Source organism: Protopterus annectens, chromosome 3.part1 (genome assembly GCF_019279795.1).
Source record: "Protopterus annectens isolate FY-2018-M chromosome 3.part1, PAN1.0, whole genome shotgun sequence".
Lineage (NCBI taxonomy): Eukaryota > Metazoa > Chordata > Ceratodontiformes > Protopteridae > Protopterus > Protopterus annectens.
The window spans coordinates 863047776-863067154 of NC_056732.1; positions in this window are offsets into that span (position 1 = coordinate 863047776).

Genomic DNA, 19379 nt, shown 5'->3' on the forward strand with positions numbered 1-19379 from the left:
AACAGTGAATTTTTTCCTAGGGAAATATTTCACTGTTCCAAAACACATACACACAACACAAACACACCAAACAAACAGCAATCCACACACATACACCTAATCTTTAACACCTAACCCTACACTAAACTATACATACATCACTAACTATCCACTTACCTTAACCCAAACCCTAACACTAAGGTCCGTCAGTATCACACAGTCACCTCACCTGCGCCCTAACCCTAACTCACCTGCCCCACCCTAACCCTCACGTCCACACAATCGCATACCTGACCCGTGCCCTAACCCTAACTCACCTAACCCACCCTAACCCTCACGTACACACAAGTGCACACTTACCTGAACCATAACTTTCCACCACAGTGCTGAAAATACCAAAGAAACAGAAATGGACAACCGATTTTTTCTCTATGAAAAAATTGGTTTTCTGTTTCTTCAATATTTTCAGCATTCGTTGAAAACGGGTCAATATTAGAACACTCAAAGTTTTGAAATTTCGGTGTTCTAATATAGACCCCTAGCCACGGGGGGGGGGTTATGCCATACAGCCCCCCGACACATGCTGAGGAGCTCCTCACCAGCCTCAGGGCACCTGCCCACCAGCATGGACAAGACTCAGCAGATAGCACTGTTGAGGTGGGTGCTGCCCACACAATGGACAAGGAGTGTGCAGGTAAGGCCACAGGGCACATCAGTAGACCACGTTTTCTTATCCATCTGCATCTGTAGAGTTTAATCATGCATATGTGAGATAGAATATATATAGTCTGTTGCTGCATTGTAGTAATGAACAGATGTGCAAAATCTGTAGTTTTGTGGGTTTATACTGTTGTACAGAAATGCTGTACCCACCCTGTACCAATGCCACAGGTGTGGCTACTGACATCTCATCTCTCACACAACTATGTAGGTCCCTTTGGTATATCTCTGGGGCAGCAGCCTGAAGCTGTTGAGTATGGTGCTGTTTGTTCATGTTTGCCAATACACCGGCCATGTTATGGCCATGGTATTTGCCAGGCACACATTTAACACACCTACCCATAATGCATGCTGTACATGTTCACTTATTGTTGCTGTTAAGTGCACTGCATCACAATGGTCACGATGGTGGCATATGTGAAGGGTATGTAAGAGTCCTGCAATATAACTAACAACATTTCTTTGCAAGATGTGTGCACAGAGATGAACATAATGGTGGGACAAATGGCTTACAGTAGGAACATGTCTGAAACATCACCCTTATACAGTGCTACAAAAGTGTATATACCAGTATTACAATGGCTACTGTTACCGATCTACATGACAGCATATCAGAGTACCACATTCCACAAACCTTACAACCTGTAATGTGGTCCAAACATGAACAATGAATGTGTAATATGGAATCCTATGTTAGGACAGCAACTATGGGGAATACATACCTTAACAAACACTGGAAGCATATGTGTGTGTACACACGCCATATAACATATTGTGCAAGCAGCTTTTGAGGTACTGACAGCATTCACTTGTCATGAGTATGCACCTTCAAGAAAGTGCAGGTCCTCAATGTCATACCAGGAAACGGTCCGCTGTCCAAAAGTATGTCCATCACATCTGCCCACTCACCTGCAACAGAGGCAGCCATGGCTTGCACACATCTTACAAGCCATGGAATGGATCCGATACCCAACATGTAGCATGCAGGAGTGGGACATGTAGCCTTTCCTCACCATTTCATATACCATGGCAAACAGTGCAGACAGTCATGTATGTAATGAGGAAGTATAGGACAACATTAATGTAGAAAATAAACAGATGGCAATTCAAGACAGATGATGACACATGTTGCAAACTGGTCATGGAGGCTGCCTAGAAACATGCCGCAACACTGTGGGAGTTGCAGGAATGTCTGTCAAGTACTAACAGTGCAGCACTTGTGCCGACAATCACCTGGAGTCTGCATAAGCATGGCTTATGGATTAGGGTAATAAGATGGGAAAGATGTTCCAGAGGAAACATCAGCCAGGGCTCTCTACAGGTAGCATATGCATAAAATCAAAAGTCCCCCAAAGGCATGTGTTGCAGTGTGTAATGATGTACCAAGACCAAGTTTGAAACATACAGACAGTAACAACTCATGCATCACAGAGATGTATAATATTGATAACAGGTATTGACTATAGCTGCAGTGCATGCTGTTGAGTGCCATATGCTATGCATGTTGACAGATGGGTAATGAGAGGTCTGTGTGTCATATCTTTGTGCAACCTCACCTGTAAGTGTGTGTGTGTGTGTGTGTGTGTGTGTGTGTGTGTGTGTGTGTGTGTGTGTGCGCGCGTGCGTTTGTGTGTACAGTTATGCAATGACTTACAGGTCTTAAAGTGCATTTCTTGTTTTCTCCTAACAGGTAGCGAGGTGGGTCAGGGTCCCTCCTGCAGGCAAACTGATGTTAGTGTCCATACAGACTCTGACAATGATGATAGGTATGGTGAGGCACAGGCAGGGTTGTCAGAGGCTGAAACTGTGCCATCGTTTGACATCCCACTGTTATCCACCCCATCACCACACACAGTCACATTGCCTATACATACCCCATCACCAGTGGCCATAGATGAGGGACAGCTGGTGGGTGGTGGCATGGGACAGGACAGTGTGGTGACTATGGTATGTGTGTCTGGACACAGCATCCATAGCCAGATGCCTGACAAGGTACCACACAGGCAGATGTGCAAGGGTGCTCATAGGAGGGCTGCTGGTCATCATGCCCCTGGCAAACGTGCTGCAGCTGGGGTCACCAGACTCATGTTTCAGGCCATCATAGAGGTGCCAGCATGTATTCAACGTTATACCAGACAGGGTCTGAGGTTCCAGAGATCTACTCATTCTACTGTTATTGACAACATCCATTGTCTTGCAAGTGCCCACCATTATTTTGAGAGGGCCTGTATATATGGTTGGGTGAGATAGTGGGAATCCTCAACCATGGAATTTCTGTGCTTGAGCATATGGTGGAAGTAGTGTGATGGCCACATGGATGTATGCCAGCAACACCAACAGGTGGGTGTCGACGTGTACAGGCAACAAGTCAGAGCTGCTCCTGTAGTGGTAGTACCAGCATCAGCACTGCAGAGGGTGCGCTGTCCACACCATAACATAGCCATGTGCATGTGGCCCTGGCCGGTCCCAAGAGGGACCCAGATCCAGCGGACATATGTCATCATCAGGGGATAGTACCCTATCTTGGATTGTACCTGGCAGTGCCTGTGGAACCCCTGGCAGCACAGTTCTCATGTCCAGGGCCAGAGACAGTGAACTGCCCATTCTCCCAGGTACGGTCTGCAGCTGTCCAACAAACCTCTGTATAGGGCAGCCACATGGCAGAACTGTGTGCATCCATACACACACACATCACCAACACAGCTAGGGCAACCCCATACCTACACACACCACATCTGCACAGCCCAATTAATAATGAAATCCCCTAACACACACATGATTTTAAACAAATTGCTCAGCCTAGGTCTCTGGCAAAACCACAACACATCCTGTGCATATGATGATAACTGTGCCACATCCCTGTCATAAATAACATCGATGCAGGGACAGGCTAATATGGTTCTGATGCACAGGGTGACTGTACTTATGGTGTACCAATGTAATGCTGTGTAACATGTTTTCAGCACTAATGTTTAATGCTTACATGTCAGGATGTATAGCAGTCCAGCCATGATGCATTATAGCTGTTATTAACACTGAGTGATTGTGGTCTCCATAATGTATTACATTTGTGTTGTAAGTGTCTGTGTGTCAGCAGGATGTCAGTCTGCTTTTGTTTCCTACAAGGGGTATGGCACTGTAGTGACACCTTCACTGTGCCATATTTTGGGTAAATGTTGAACACAAGTCACAGGTCTGTATAAAAGTTACTGCATGTGCCACATGCCTGATAGGTCTGAGGGGTGTATACAGGTGAGTGCATGGTGGCTGATGTCAGCAGCCCTTCTACAGTGGACAATGGTAAGTGTACTGGGTAGTACACACCACCTGTTTGTGTATAACACACACACACACACACACACACACACACACACACACACACACACACACACACACACACACACACACACACACACACACACACACACAGGGGCTTTGGAGTTGATGCAATACCAAGAGAATACTGTACACATGGATGTATGTACTTTTGCAAGGAACCAATTTTAGCTTATGTTATTCCACTAAGACAGAATAGGCACAACATCACATTGGGAAATAATCAGTCTGCTAGTTTGATGTAATTGATGATGGTACTGGCAGGGTATATGTCCCCTTCCCTAATGTAGTGCAATCCTCGACTTGGTAAACATAGGTGTGCTGGTATGAGTGGCACAGCCCTACCCTTTGGGGGTGTGGGGTGGTATAGAACTGCATATAGTGTGATTGACAACTATTTAACCTGTTAATATAAACTTTACAGTATTACAGCCGACTATGGGAGAGGATATTGTCAACAATAACTGCAATGATAGTGGCTGTGTCCACAAGATCCACACCCAGCTATATATACCAACCCCAGTATCACTGTACAGATATACAGTAGGGAAGAGGGCATTTACACATCTACTACTAGTTTTGATGGAATGAATTTCCACAAGATGATACCTGTGAAATGTTAGCATTTGCCAGTCAGTTCTTGGACAGATGACATCATGGGACATGTATTTTCTGCAAACTGAAGTAGATCCCTTCACGTACACACACATTCTTATTTGGCAACACTGAGACTAGAACCCCTACCTAGGTACTTATTGCTACTAATGTGTGTGGTCTTAATTGCACACACCACACAGCTTTTAGGATGATGTGTGTCCCAGGTTACTTGTTAAGTGAGGAACATAACCAGACCTTTTACAGTATTGTAATGGGGGATGTACTGGTTGTTTTTGAACAATACATAGTGTGACATATTGTCCTATACACATTGACAAACACATAACAGTCAAACACACATCTGAGAGACCTGGGTTTATCAGTGCTAACTACCTTGTCAGTGTGTCCATTCTGTTACAGATAAGTTGCACACAGCACATGCATAACTTGGTTGGATAATGTAATCAGTTACCTGTATGGTTGATGGTGACAGTGATCCCCATACAGTGGACATTGGGACATGTACTGGGGGTACCATGGTGTAAAGACAGTATACCCAGCACCCGCACCCCACATTGGATATTCTACTCACTGAAACCCATGATGATACTCTGACAAACCCACCATCACACATTGACCAGGACTGCAATACAACCCCTTGTCTATCTCAAGAGTGCTACTACAGCAATATGCATCTATTGCACATGCCACAGGGATAGTTGGGTGATGTTTTGTCATGGCTCTCCTACAGTCAGCAACATCACTATCCCATATACTGTGTAAAAAGGTATATTGTATTAGGAGAATGTGGCCTCAGAATGCTGTATCCTACAAATATACACACTTGCACACATACACACGCTTGTCAGGACTCAGGGGGTAACCCATGCCTATCTACCTATTTGTACAACAGTGTTGTGCTGGTAATGCAAGCTCCAGATAGCCCATAGCATGAAGATTGTAATAAGGTGCATGTAATGTCCATTACAGCAGCAGCTGTATCTAACTATAGCAATGGAGGGTGTAGTGGGTGTGAAGATCCTCAGGGTGTTATTAACTACAGGTTTACAAATACACAAACACTGTTATTCTCAGTAATGCACACTGACACATTTGTCAGTACAGGGGTCCATAAGTGCAGGTGTTCATAGGTGTGTACCATGATATTGTCCATGGAGAGATGGGAAGAGTAGGGGATCTGGGGACAGTGGTATCATGCCACCTGATATTTTCCAGCAGGCCATCTATCACGTGATGCCACGGGAGTGATCCTCAGGGTGAGAGTTAAATGCAACATTCAATCATCTGGTTGCCTCATGCAGAGGGAGAGTCAGGTGCTCCAAATGACATGTATGCAACATGTATTACATAACATGGTCAGTGTCTGTCTTGGAGACCTGTACCCAAGCATGTTCTGTAGACTGTGGTAGTGTAGTTGAGGTATCCATGGCATGTGGTGCGTACAGGGTTGGATTCCTAGCTGTGGCATTCATAATACAGCTGGGCAGACATGTCAGTGTCACTCAAGCATAGATTGCATGTAAGCAGCAAAGATGGATGCCTGACATATGCACATCTGTACAGAGGATAGACAGACATCAGCTAGCCAACTGGTTATGCATTAGGATGAATGTGTTGACAGACAGACATCTGACACTGATAATTATGCCATTACAACATGACAGCAGCCGTCAATGACATGTCGTATGCACACAGTAGTCTACAGTTAATATCCACATGTTAGATCAATATCCAGTAGCAAATACCTAATGACACACAGCTTACACAACAAGAGCACAACAGTGAGGACTCAGAGTCCATCTTTGTGTGCAGGGGTGTTTGAATCCAGTACTACAACCTGTGATCTACTTTTACTTGGGAAAGCACTGTCAATAGTAGTACCTTAATGATACACTACATGCCAGTGTGACTGCATATAACATGGTATACTACCCATGTATGAAACACATTTAAATGGAAAGAGTGTTGTATAAGCCATATATATGTCCTAAACAGTAGACTCACACCCCTTGCTACTGTAATGACAGCATATAGATGCATGTTATGTACATGGAATTAAATACATGTATTAAAGATGACATTACCCTGCTGTTTTGTCAGACTGGAATGTGATCACTGGTTACCAGGGCTGAGCTATGCTTAGCAGGTGTGTGTATATATATATATATATATATATATATATATATATATATATATGTATATACTATATATATATATATATATATATATATATATATATATATATATATATATATATATATATATATATATATATATATATATATATATATATATATATATGACTATATATATATATATATATATATATATATATATATATATATATATATATATATATATAATGTATAACATATGTCCATAACATGTAGTGGAGTCATAACTCAGCACCAGTAGTCACAACCTCTCAGTGAAATGAGATGTCATGTAAGTATTGCAGGTATAAATGTGGACTGCTGCTACTGTAACAGGGGTTGACATAACAGAAATGTTGTGTGGGAAATGTTGTGTGGGAAGTCACATCTGATATTATCATGTATGCCATCAGTTACTGACAGACATCATAAGATCATCATAGTGCAGTACCACACAAATCGCAGTAATGATTCTATGGAATACAGCACAGATATGACCAATAAATGTGGACAGTCTGACACACTCTCGTCAGTCCAGAGGTATACACAGAACCCCTTAGTGCAAGAAGTGTAGAGCAATCCTGACAAAGTGGATGTTTACAACCATGTAAATAGGGATATAAAAAAATACTGGAGTAGATAAGCTCACACAGTTTATGCATTCACACACTTCTGTCTCTTCTGACACATAATAACCAGAGGAGCAGAGGTCACAAGCCCACATACTACCCACTAGTTAGTGACATACATCTGTACAGCATCCCACTGCTTTGTCAGAAATGCACAACTGTTATGGTTGCCCATCAACAGTACATCTGACAAATACCTGGATATAACATCAGACTGGGTAAATACACTGAGCTGCTAGGCATGTCACAAAGCAGTGTGCAAACTATAGTAGACTGCCACAATACTGGGCCAGGTGAGAGTTTTCTCAACCACATAACACTGTCATGACAGATATTAAATCATATAAAACAGCCATATCCACACAAACCATGTTAAACCAACATTAATTCAAATGTAAAAGAGCAATACTTACATTCTGTTCTCATGTCTGAAACATCCCCCTCCTGTTTGTTGGCCTGTCTCCACAGCATATGTTGTAAAAGGCATATCAAACTACCATCTCTGATGCTGGTTGTCAAACACCCACATGAAGTGCTTAGTTATAGTAGTGTGTTTCCATGCAATTGGCTATAGGAATGATACCACAGCTGTTCCACATGCAATTAGCTTGTAGGGTGCTGCAATTCATGCACAAGCCATCAGCTGATCATGAGATCCCTTACAAAATTCAAACTGCTGCCTAAGCAAAGCAGGTGTACTTTTTGACATCCACCAGAGTGGGAGTGAGAGAGACAGACAGAGACAAAGTAAGAAAGGATGGGAGTAGGAGACTAAGAGCCAAGCATGTTTGCTTATGATCCATGGGTGGAGAGTGGTATCTGGGCATTATGACGGTTGCCTATATTGTGTACTAATCCATACTGTCACATGGTAATTACACATGGCTGTACACATTTATGGCTGAGGATTTTCGACAACAATCCCTACAATGTTTGGAAAATGTTGGCCTTGTAATGTTGACAATGGAACATGTAGCTCCTCAATATAATGATGTGGCAAAATCCACACTGCAATGGACCCTGTCATTACACAATCACTCAACAGAGGACACTGACAACACACACGTACCAGTTGTGAGTTTCAAACTTCTACCTGACTATAGTATGTATTGCTATTATATTGTTATGCAGTAATTGCATGCACCATGGGGCTTACATCCTAGAGAGCTGTCCAAAGGTTTCTTTGAAGGTGACTGACATAAGCAACAGTGATAAAGGAGGGATAAGGGAAGCGTAGTACATGTGACTGTAAACAAAAGCAGGTGTTGAGGAAGACACAATCACACTCTATAAGGGAATCACACCCATTATTACACTTGGCAGGATTAGGATTAGAACTCCTACCTAACTAGTTTGCTACACTGCAGCATTATGTAGTTATCACACATGCCACAGAGCTTATCAAGCTGATCTATGGCCAAAGGATTGGCATCAGCAGACATGCTACAGTAGGGCAATGGGAGGTATAGTGAGTGTAAATGGCTTCAAAGTCATTAATCTCCACAAACACACACACACACACTCACACTTGCCAGTACTAACATGCATGGGTTCATTGCTTTGCAGGTGTGTAGTAGTTGACTGTGCCAGAAGGCTATAAAAGGCTAGGTAAAGAGAATACCTTGGCATCAGGCCACATGACAATGGTCTCCAGTGTGGCTCAGGGGTGTAGTACTGTGGATTGGCTCACACAGGTGGGTATTGTATTCACCATCCACTCATCTGGGTTACTATTGTGGGTAGCCAGTGCTGTGCAATGCTTGTCATGTATGTTATCTATATTCCATAACATGGACAGTGTCTGCATTATGCAATGTCCCACATGCATGTTCTGTGGTGTGTAGAAGTGTTCTTGGGGTCTCTGGGGCATGTTGTGTGGACAGATTGTTATCAGTTGATGTGGCATTCCTGACCTCATCTGGCTATGGAACCGAGGTCGTGCCTGCACCTACATTGACAGCATGATACATGTATTCAGTGGAGTTAGTGGCATCTGTCCATACAGGGTATCTGTATAAGGCATGATATTCCCTTTGTGGGTTACATTTGCAGACTGTACCATTGTTGCATGTGTCCAGTGTGGAACATAACAAAGGACCACGGTAAGCATTTATTTGCCTATTGTAGGGATTGAACAGGGTGCCATGTCCTTTTACTTGCTGAATTACACACACTCAGTCAGGAGATGTTACACATCACAGTACATTCTGATGTCAGTGGCAGTGCTGTACCAACAGGCATGTAGTTCACTGCAATCACACAGTGGTTACTATCTGTGGGAAATATGCAGGGAACTGTCAGTATAGTGGTTGTTGCCTAGCCAAGTGTGTTTCTGTATGAGACATGACTGGAGAGTGTTCTCTGAGTAATAGAAGGGTTGCCTATATTGTTCACCATTCCATAATGTCACATGTAGGGCTATGAATTATCTACACCAGCCTCTCTACTGTTTGACATATGTTGTCCTTGTAAGGTGGACATTGTGACATATAGTAAGTTCTCAGCATAATAATTTAGTAAAACCCACCCCACAATGATTACACAATCATAGTAACTTCCACACAGGATAGTGATGACAAACACACTCACACACTTGCCAGTACTGACATTCAAACCCCTGCCTAGCTATGTATTACTATTATAGTGCACCTCATTTACAGCACGCGGCACAGAGCCTATCAGATGGGTGATGTCCCAAGGTACTTCTAAGGTGAGGAACATCACCAGCCATTGTAAATACTGGCATTGGGTGATGTAGTGGGTAAGAGATCCCAAAAATAATTTTACCCTAATCACACATTTACCTGGTGTGAAGTTCAAACCTCTATCTAACAACCTTTATGGACCATTATAATACACATTTACCACATGAACCACTGACTTGACATGGTATAAGTTCTGCAACAGATACTTGTAAGGTGGATGATATATGCAGGATTGCTAAAGTCAGGTTCTGAAGTACTGGCTGTAAATGGGGACAAATTCTTACTGGTATGCACACAAACACTTGCCACAAATGAGATTCAAACCCATAGCTGTATAGTCACTGCTATTACATTAGTCCACATTTATGGTATGCACCACGGAGTGTATAGAGATAGCCCTTCTCCAAAGGTATATTTCAAGGCAGATTACATCAGTAGGCTTGCTAAAGTAGAGCAATGGGAGGTGTAGTGACTGTCAATGGAATCAAAAGCATTACTCTGTACATACACACCCACACAGAGTTTCACAGTTGCCACATCTGAGACTAGAACTCCTACCTAACTAGTACATTACATTATAGTATTACTCAGTTATTGCGCACATCACAGAGCTTCCCGGATTGAATCTGGTCCAAGGAGGTATTTCAAGGTGACTGACATCAGCAGACTTGTTAAAGTAGGGCAATGGGAGGTGTAGTGACTGTGAATGGCCTCAAAAGCATTACTGTCTAGACACACATACAGAGTTTCACAGTTGCCATGTTAGGGATTAAAGCTACTACCTGACTAGTATATCACACTATAGCATCACGCAGTTATTGCGTGTGCCACAGAGCTTACTGGATGGAATGGTGTCCAAGGAGGTATCTCAAGGTGATTGACATCAGCAGGCTTACTATAATAGAGCAATGGGAGGTGTACTGACTGTGAATGGCCGAAAAAGCATTGATCTCTACACACACAAACAAACACAGAGGTTCACAGTTGCCATGTCTGGGATTAGAACTCCTACTTAACTATTATGTGACACAGTTATCGCACACGCCATGGAGATTATAGGACGAGTCCTTATCCAAAGGTGTATTTCAAGGTGAATGACATCATCAGGCTTGCTAAAGTAGTGCAATGGGCAGTGTAGTGTCTATGAATGGTCTCAAAATTATTGACCCATACAAACACACAGAGCTTCATAGTTGCCATATCTGGGAGGAGAACTCGTACCTAACTAGTACATCATACTATAGCATTACGCAGTTATTGCACATGCCACAGATCTTATAGGAATGATCTTTGTCCAAAGAGGTATTTCAAGTTGACTGACATCAGCAGGCTAGCTAAACTAGGGCAATGGGGAGTGCAGTGTGTGTGAATGGGCCATAAAGCATTCCTCTGGAAACACACACACAACACTCAGTCTCATACAACTTTACATTTGACAGCACTATGTATATGACTGAATAATGACTTTTATTGTCACGTTACACAGTTATCACAAGCACCACAGACACTATAGTGCTGAGGGCTACCATAAGCAAATTTCTACAGTGATAGACACTGGTGCATCATGTGATATTGGCCAATTGGATGTATGGTGGGTGGGACAGGCCTCATGAAGGGAAGCTCTTTGTCACTGCCTGTCTCCTCACATATCTGCTTTTGTATGTTTGACCTATTATAGTTTGTTGTCCTTGGATATATGTGTGTATTTCTATCAGATGTGTGTGCAAAGCATGACTGGTGTGCAATATGGTCTGTATGGACAGACATCTGTGACTGACAAATAGGTATAGTCTACTGTTGTTGTCAGACATGGACTTTATTTGTTGGAGCATTCCCAGTATGACCTTCTGTATTGAATGTGTGACTCCATTCCAGGTAGGTTGTACTCCAGTGCATACATTTGTGTTCTACACCTACAGCTAGCAACCTGTTTTTGCAGGATATCTGTCGATAGGTTGACAATATGGAGTCACAATGGGCAAAGGATAGTGGGATACTGTAGCTAATTGTGTCTGTGCTGCTTCTGCTACATGGTTTTGGTGTTAGCAGAAGTATTCAGACATATGTACTGTTTTACACTGTGATGTATTATATCATCAACTACTGATAGATATACTTATTTGCTCACAATAATTTCCTGAGGAATACAAGATGAATGATGCTGTGTCCAGAATTGTGGTCTGCAGCCTACATATTCTTGCACACTCATGCCATTCTGGAGGGGGAGCTGCAGACACTTGCTAATGGGTCTGTGTAAATAGTCCAGCACCTTGGTACTGTGGTGGCTAAGGATACCATGCTTGTAGATCTATCAATGTGACAGATTGGCCATATCCTGCTGTGGCCATACCTCTCAGCTGTACAGATTCTCACAGGTTACCCAGAGGCAGGGTTCATATATCTGGTCATTTCCCCTTCACATTGTGGTTTATGAGCAGGTTTGTAGCTACCCATTCCTTGGTTTGCAGGCAAGGATAGTATGGGCACAGACTTCACACACTTCATGGTGTCAATGCTTCTGCCCCCCCCCCACTGTTATTCTATCCTCTTCCTAACATTATGCAAGTGATATCTGATAAGAATCCCTATAGTTATTACTTCATCCCAGCAGTATTTAGGGGTTGGTCCACAGTTCATGCAGTAGGACATGGTGGATATGCTACTGTTATTTGTCAACATGGCCTTGCATTTGTGTTCTGTGGAATGTGTTATGTCCTCATTTGGGACTCCTTGAGATAACATACATTGGCAGTACGGGTGAGACACAGGCCTTTGACAGAGGAATGTAGGGCATTTGGTAGTGATGCAGGCCATCTGTAGCAGGCCAGTGCATTCTGTCACTCCTACAGTCCCAGGCTGCAAGCCACTGGATTCCCCTGGGGTGACAGGGTAGGTGAGCAAGGTGTTAATAGCAACAGTCTCTGTCCTTATTAATCCATTGATGTGGATGCTGGCAGGGTGCTGCTTACATCTAGGGACACACCTGCATGGGACACCTCTTCAGCATGCTGCATTCTGTGGGTATTCCCATACAGAAGTGGTGGTCATATTGTACTAATTCCCAGCAGCAGAGATATGCCCTATGATGAACCTGTGGCTGATGGTGGGGTGAGCTGAGTGCATGTGTGCTATGGAAGCTTCTTACAGCTGACTCAGAGATATATGTGGGACAATCCCCTTATGCTGGCTTGTACGGGGACATCAGCAGTTTCTCAGTACTTTATAGCTGTGCCTTTTGTGGTCCGCCAGTGTTTGGCCAGACTACATCAGTATTCCATACTACACAGACAACTAATGTGCTGCTAACCTGTATGTACAATTCCAAAGGTGTGTCCATTTGACAGTAACATTTTATACACTCACTGTCTAGGGTACTTCCATCTGAGTACTGTGTGTATGTCTGAGCCCACATTCATGCCATGTCCATCTTTCAGATGGTGACAGATATTATATCCAAACAATTAGTATGGATTACTGCTGGATTAGGTCTTGCTGGGATGCATTGTGTTTTGTGCTGCAGTTGTCAGAACGTGGCCCTGTCATCAACACTACTGACCATAGGCCACTGGGACACAAACCTCCATGCCCACATGCTGACCACTTCCACACAATATACAACACACAACAACCTAACACTCAGAGCCCTGCATATTGTACACGTGCAACAATCTATTCTGCTAATTTGGCCAGCTCAGGTAATCTGTGTTCCGCTGTTATTATACCTACACGTACATGTTACTACATTTCTACATAGGATTGAGGGGGGCACACTTGACAACTGTAAACATTTGCTATGACTGTACTGGTATTTCAGATACTCTGTTGGCTTCCATTTTATTCTGTATTTTGACCTATCATACAGACTAGAGGCATATCAGTGTAGTACAGATCTTAGGTTTTATTGGCCTGCATTTCAATTTCAGAATTCATACCCTTCAGAACTAACATTCAACTGCCTGACCTGTTGTAGTCTGACTGTGTAGGTCTGGAGGGGGGCTGTTCTCCATTGCCATTAATTGGAGGCCTTAGCACAGCCTTTATTTGTGGTCATCTACATCTGTCCTGCTGGCTGAGACTGTTGTTGGGTATGTGAGCCTCACTAACATGCATGTGTGTGTCCTATGGACACACATTTGGCCCACCACATGTCCTGCAGTGGGATTTGTCAACTTGTCTAGTACTGCCTGCTATGTTGACACCAGTATTTGTTATGGATTTCATGTTGCCCATATAGGTGTCTACTATCTGCTGCCATCCCATGCAGCCACTTGATTCCCTTGCATGCTCACATCCATACTATAGATACAAGTAGCAGTACATACTACCCCATTCAGCAATTTATAGGGAGAGTTACTTACCTTGTGGCTGTGCCAGTACTGAGGATGGTGCTGGAGGGCTGACTATGTCAGGTGCACATAGTGCACTCCCTATACATGGTTAAACACAGGCAGTGTCACGTTTGGTATCCCTTTTACTGTATGTGCGAGTCAGAGAGAAGTGTAATTCCCTGGGTTCCTACCATATCAGTGTATGTGCTATGCGTTGCCTCTTTGCCAAGGCCTGGGCATACTTAGCATGCCTCCTTCTGCCTACAGGGGCAGGCTCACTATGTGCCTGTGCTGGCCTTGGCAATGGTGGGGGGTTGTGTGGCACTGCCCCAGGCTGTTTCTGCTGCAGCTGTTCCACAGGATCATATTGTATAGCATGGCATATACAATGACAATTTGGTTACATGTAGCTGGAGTGTACTGCAAGGCTCCACCAGATATGTCCAGGCACTGGAACTGTAACTTAAGCATCCCAAACACAGGCTCTATTATAATTCCGGTTTGTACATGTGCCTCACTATAGAGTTCTTGTTCAGGTGTGTGTGCATTTCTGATGGGTATCATCAGCCACAGCTCCAGTGTTTAACCAGCATCCCCCATTAGGTGGCCATATGTGATGTCCCCACTGGCAAGTCTCTGTTACAGCTGCGTCATATCACCAAAGAAGGTGAACAAGATGGGAAATTGGAGAAATACAAAATGAATCAGCTTAAGCAACAACAAACAAGGAGAACTCCACAACATCAGGTACTTTAATAAAAAACAAAGCTAGACACTGAAGAAGAATATTTTATCTGAAAGCTTTGTTTTTTTATTAAAGTACCTGACATTGTAGAGTTCTGCTTGTTTGTTGTTACAGCTGCATCATATGCAAGATGTGGAAGTCATGATAGCTTCCAGTGCTGCCAACACACTCATTTATTATAATGCCCTGGGCATCGCACATGACCTAGCAGTTGATGGAGGAGAAGCTCTTGTGGTTTATGTAGACCCTTCTCCGCTCACCAGGTGGTGCTTTCATGTGTATGTCCATGCAGTCTATAGCACCCACTACCTCAGGGTATTCTGCTATTTGGTGGAAGAGATGCATATTGCTGGTCAACACCTCATGGGTGTTGTGGAAATATATGTGCTCACCGGCTTGTGCTGACATGGCATCCAGGAACTGGTGGAGTACCCTGGATGTTAATGCCTGTCACATCCCCATGATATCCCCAGTTGGCCTTTGGAAGGTACCTGTGGTTAGTATTCTTAAGCCTACACATACCTTGGTATCCCCTGTGATGGGTTCCCCTCTATTGGATATGTGTGTGAGGTGTGGCTGGTACAGCTCAGCAATTTGCTGTAGGATGTCCCTGTCCAACCTATAGCACTCCACTATCTCCAGCTCATGTAGCCCTTGGTAGGTTGCCCTGAGTCTGTACACTCTTCTCCTTCTCCAAACTGTGGGTTGGTTATCAGCATTTTTATCCTCACCACCCTCAGCCTCTTTCACATATTGATTTATGAGAGCAAAAGCAACCCCTATCATTTTGTTACTTTTGTTAGGTAAAATTTCCCCATTTGTGTACACAAGTGGTGTAGAGTTTGTGGGAAAAAACAGAGGGTAAAGTGTTTGCATAGTTTATAGTAGTTTGCTGGGCTGGGCTGCTGCCTCTGTAATTGGCTGATTCTGATACATTTCACCTGCCAGCTATACTAGTTTTCTTTGATTACCTTCCTACTGCTGTTTTCCCTTCACATTGCCTTCCTGTTTATGCCCCAAGGGGCACGACAAAAACCCAGTGCTCAGATGTGAGTGGAGCTGCTATTTCCTGTTTTTATTTTTTTTTAAACATGGTGCACACACCCGTTTAGGCAATCTAAACACTGCTAGGCAGCCTCAGACACACACCCTTCCTTAGCTGTGCTTAGCTAAAGGAAAATATGGGCCACAGAGCTCCAGTAAGCTTACAGCATGCATGACACACCCCCTTATGAAGTCATCTAGCTCTTAGGCTTACACCATGTTATTACTGCACCTACACGGTTGGGTGCAAGCTAGCACTAAAGGAAAACCTGTTATTCAGTATCATTCCTCTCATTTGCATAGAATTGACTGCTAATGCATGGTTACAAAACCGACAGTCAGCCTCCCCCCTTAGCAACCACTATTCCATGGTCTTGTTGTGTTACGATTGCCATTGACTACCGGAGGTTAGCATTGCTTACCTTCGCACAAACTCATGCAAACATGCTTACAATTGCTTAAAAGTGCCTTAAGCACTCTGTATGCATAAGCCACTGTTCTGGCCAGAAACGAAATAAACAGACTTTGCAGGACATGAACCCAGGACCCTGTACACTACAGTCACAGTAATTAACCACTAAGCCATCACAGCAGTGCATAAAGTTTAGATATCAACAAACAGATCCTCACCATAGAAAATTCAAACTGAACATTTGAAAGAAATCTATATACAGTTTTATATTGGATAACCTACTACAGGACATAAATATGTGAACTGGAGTACTGCATTAAGGCCAGATGTAAGCTGTCATTGTAGTAAAGTGTTGAAATCCCGTAATAAACACAAGGACCCCATACAGTGTACGTACACATGAATCATGGATACCAAACACATATATAACATGTACTGAATAATAAATCAATGCCAAAATGCAAACATAATGCAAGTTAAATATTAAGCAACGCTAAGCATTGCACAGCCCAGCTTAGTGAGTATAAGCAATGTGTAGGCCAGCTAACCCAGTCTGCCCATTGGTATATCCCTTTAAGCAATGGCAACCTTAGGTAAAAAGGTTTGCCCATAGCCTACCATATTCAAAGCCATCCAATCATGGCAAAGTGTGGAAAACCGGCCCTATTTAAATCCAATAGGCAGGAATACATCTCATAGCTGGTTGTAGCTTCCCCTTGTAGGCCCTATGTCTGGAATGGGAGAGGGTGTGCGCTTTCTGGCACAGCACTGGGGCATCCAGTGGTCCAGAGTCATGGCAGGACTCATTGTGAAAGACCATGAGCAGAGACTGTTGCAGGGCCAGTAGCAGCTTTCCAATACAAAAGTGGAATCCTGGGACCATCTCACCCGTGACCTCACCAGTGCCACTGGCATACCGCGAACTGGTGAGCAGGTCAGGCATCACTATGCCGACCTGAAATGGTGAAAGGGGGATCTCTTGCATCAGTGGATCCAAGAGGCTAGGAGGACAGAGGAGGTCCCAGCCATGTGTAAGTAGCAGTCCACTACCTGTTTAATAATTGCCAGCTCATGTATATTATGGATAGGTATGGCTAAATATTCCTCTTATGTCTTTCAAAGTGGCAAGTGTGCAGGCTATGAACCAAGATGCCCATGGATGTTGACTGTAACGGTTGCGATGCAGGGCAGGTTAGTAACACTCTTGCATGTACTGTCATAGGAAATAAATCTAAAAGTAGTAGTAAGTTAATTGCCGGTATAAAACCTGTATTGTTTAAGGCGTGTACTTCATATACCAGAGAATATGGCAGGAAGAGTTTCATATAGGTTGTATGTAAATAAAAGTATAATAGTCTGACATAAAAGATCTAACTGCTGGACTGCATGTGTTTACTCTGGTATCATATGGTAATGTAGATATGCAATCACTTAATAGTACAGTTGTATTAAGCACTGTTACCCACACTGTACTACATAAATAAAATGTTTAAGAATGTCTGTATATGACTGGTGTAAACCCAAGAGGTCATATAGTGCAACTGACAGAGACAGATAGACAGAAAACAATGAAAAGACAGACAACAAATTCAAATAGCACACTCAACTGACATGTGGTCTGTTATATTTATAGCACATACAGCCATGGTTTGAATCCTGGGAGTGATAGTAGGCTGCATACAGAATCATACCCCACAACTGTACAGATATGTCCAGAATGTCCAGTAAATTGGTCCATATCTGCTGCCTGTCACCCTGTCCTCCTAGGAAATCAGTGGGATGATCATAGACATTTAGGCAGCAAACAAGAAATATAACTGATTGTCAGACATCTATGAGAACAAACCCGTCACTCTAGCAACTCCCCAAAATGTTATGAGAATAGTAAGCCAAGTATGTCCCATCTACACCCCATGTTGTCAAGCTGTGACCAGAGTGTGCACAGTAACAGAGTGAGATGTCTGTGCATAATACTAATGTGGAATCTGGTAATTTGTGTGGCAACATTCATGTAGTGGTAACAAACATTTCTCCCACAGGTCTGTCAGATACTGACAATGTGCCTAGAAATAAAAGACTGATATCCTGTACTGGTACTGTGTACACTGGTATTGTACGGTATTGTTAGTGTTGCAGTTGCTCTGAATAATAAGGTATCACTCATCACTGTCACCCACACTGTGCTACATAATATAACTGTCTAGGACATCCTGTATATGAGTGTTGTAATACAAGGCAAGAATGTAAAACCATAGGTGAATTACAGACAGAAATCAGATAAGAGATACACAACAATATCTATATAGCATACACAACTGTGATGGACAGTGTTTTATTTTTAGCAGACACAGCTATGGCCCGAATCCTGGGAGTGGTAGTAAGCTGTATGCAGAATAATACCCCACAACTGTACAGAAATGTCCAGAATGTCCAGTTAATTGGCTCATATCTGCCGTCTGTCAACCTGTCCCCCTGGTACATCAGTGTGCTAATCTCTGACATGTAGGCAGCATTCCATGTCATATAACTGACTGTCAGGCCTGTACATATTTGGAAAATGTCAATGAAAACAAACCTGTCATTGTAAAATTCACTAAAGGTTTAAGATGGCAGTAGTCAAAATATGTTCCGGTTCACCTGCATGTGGTCAAGACATGCACAGATTCTGTACGAAATGAGATGGACAGGTATGTGCATAACATCAACCTGG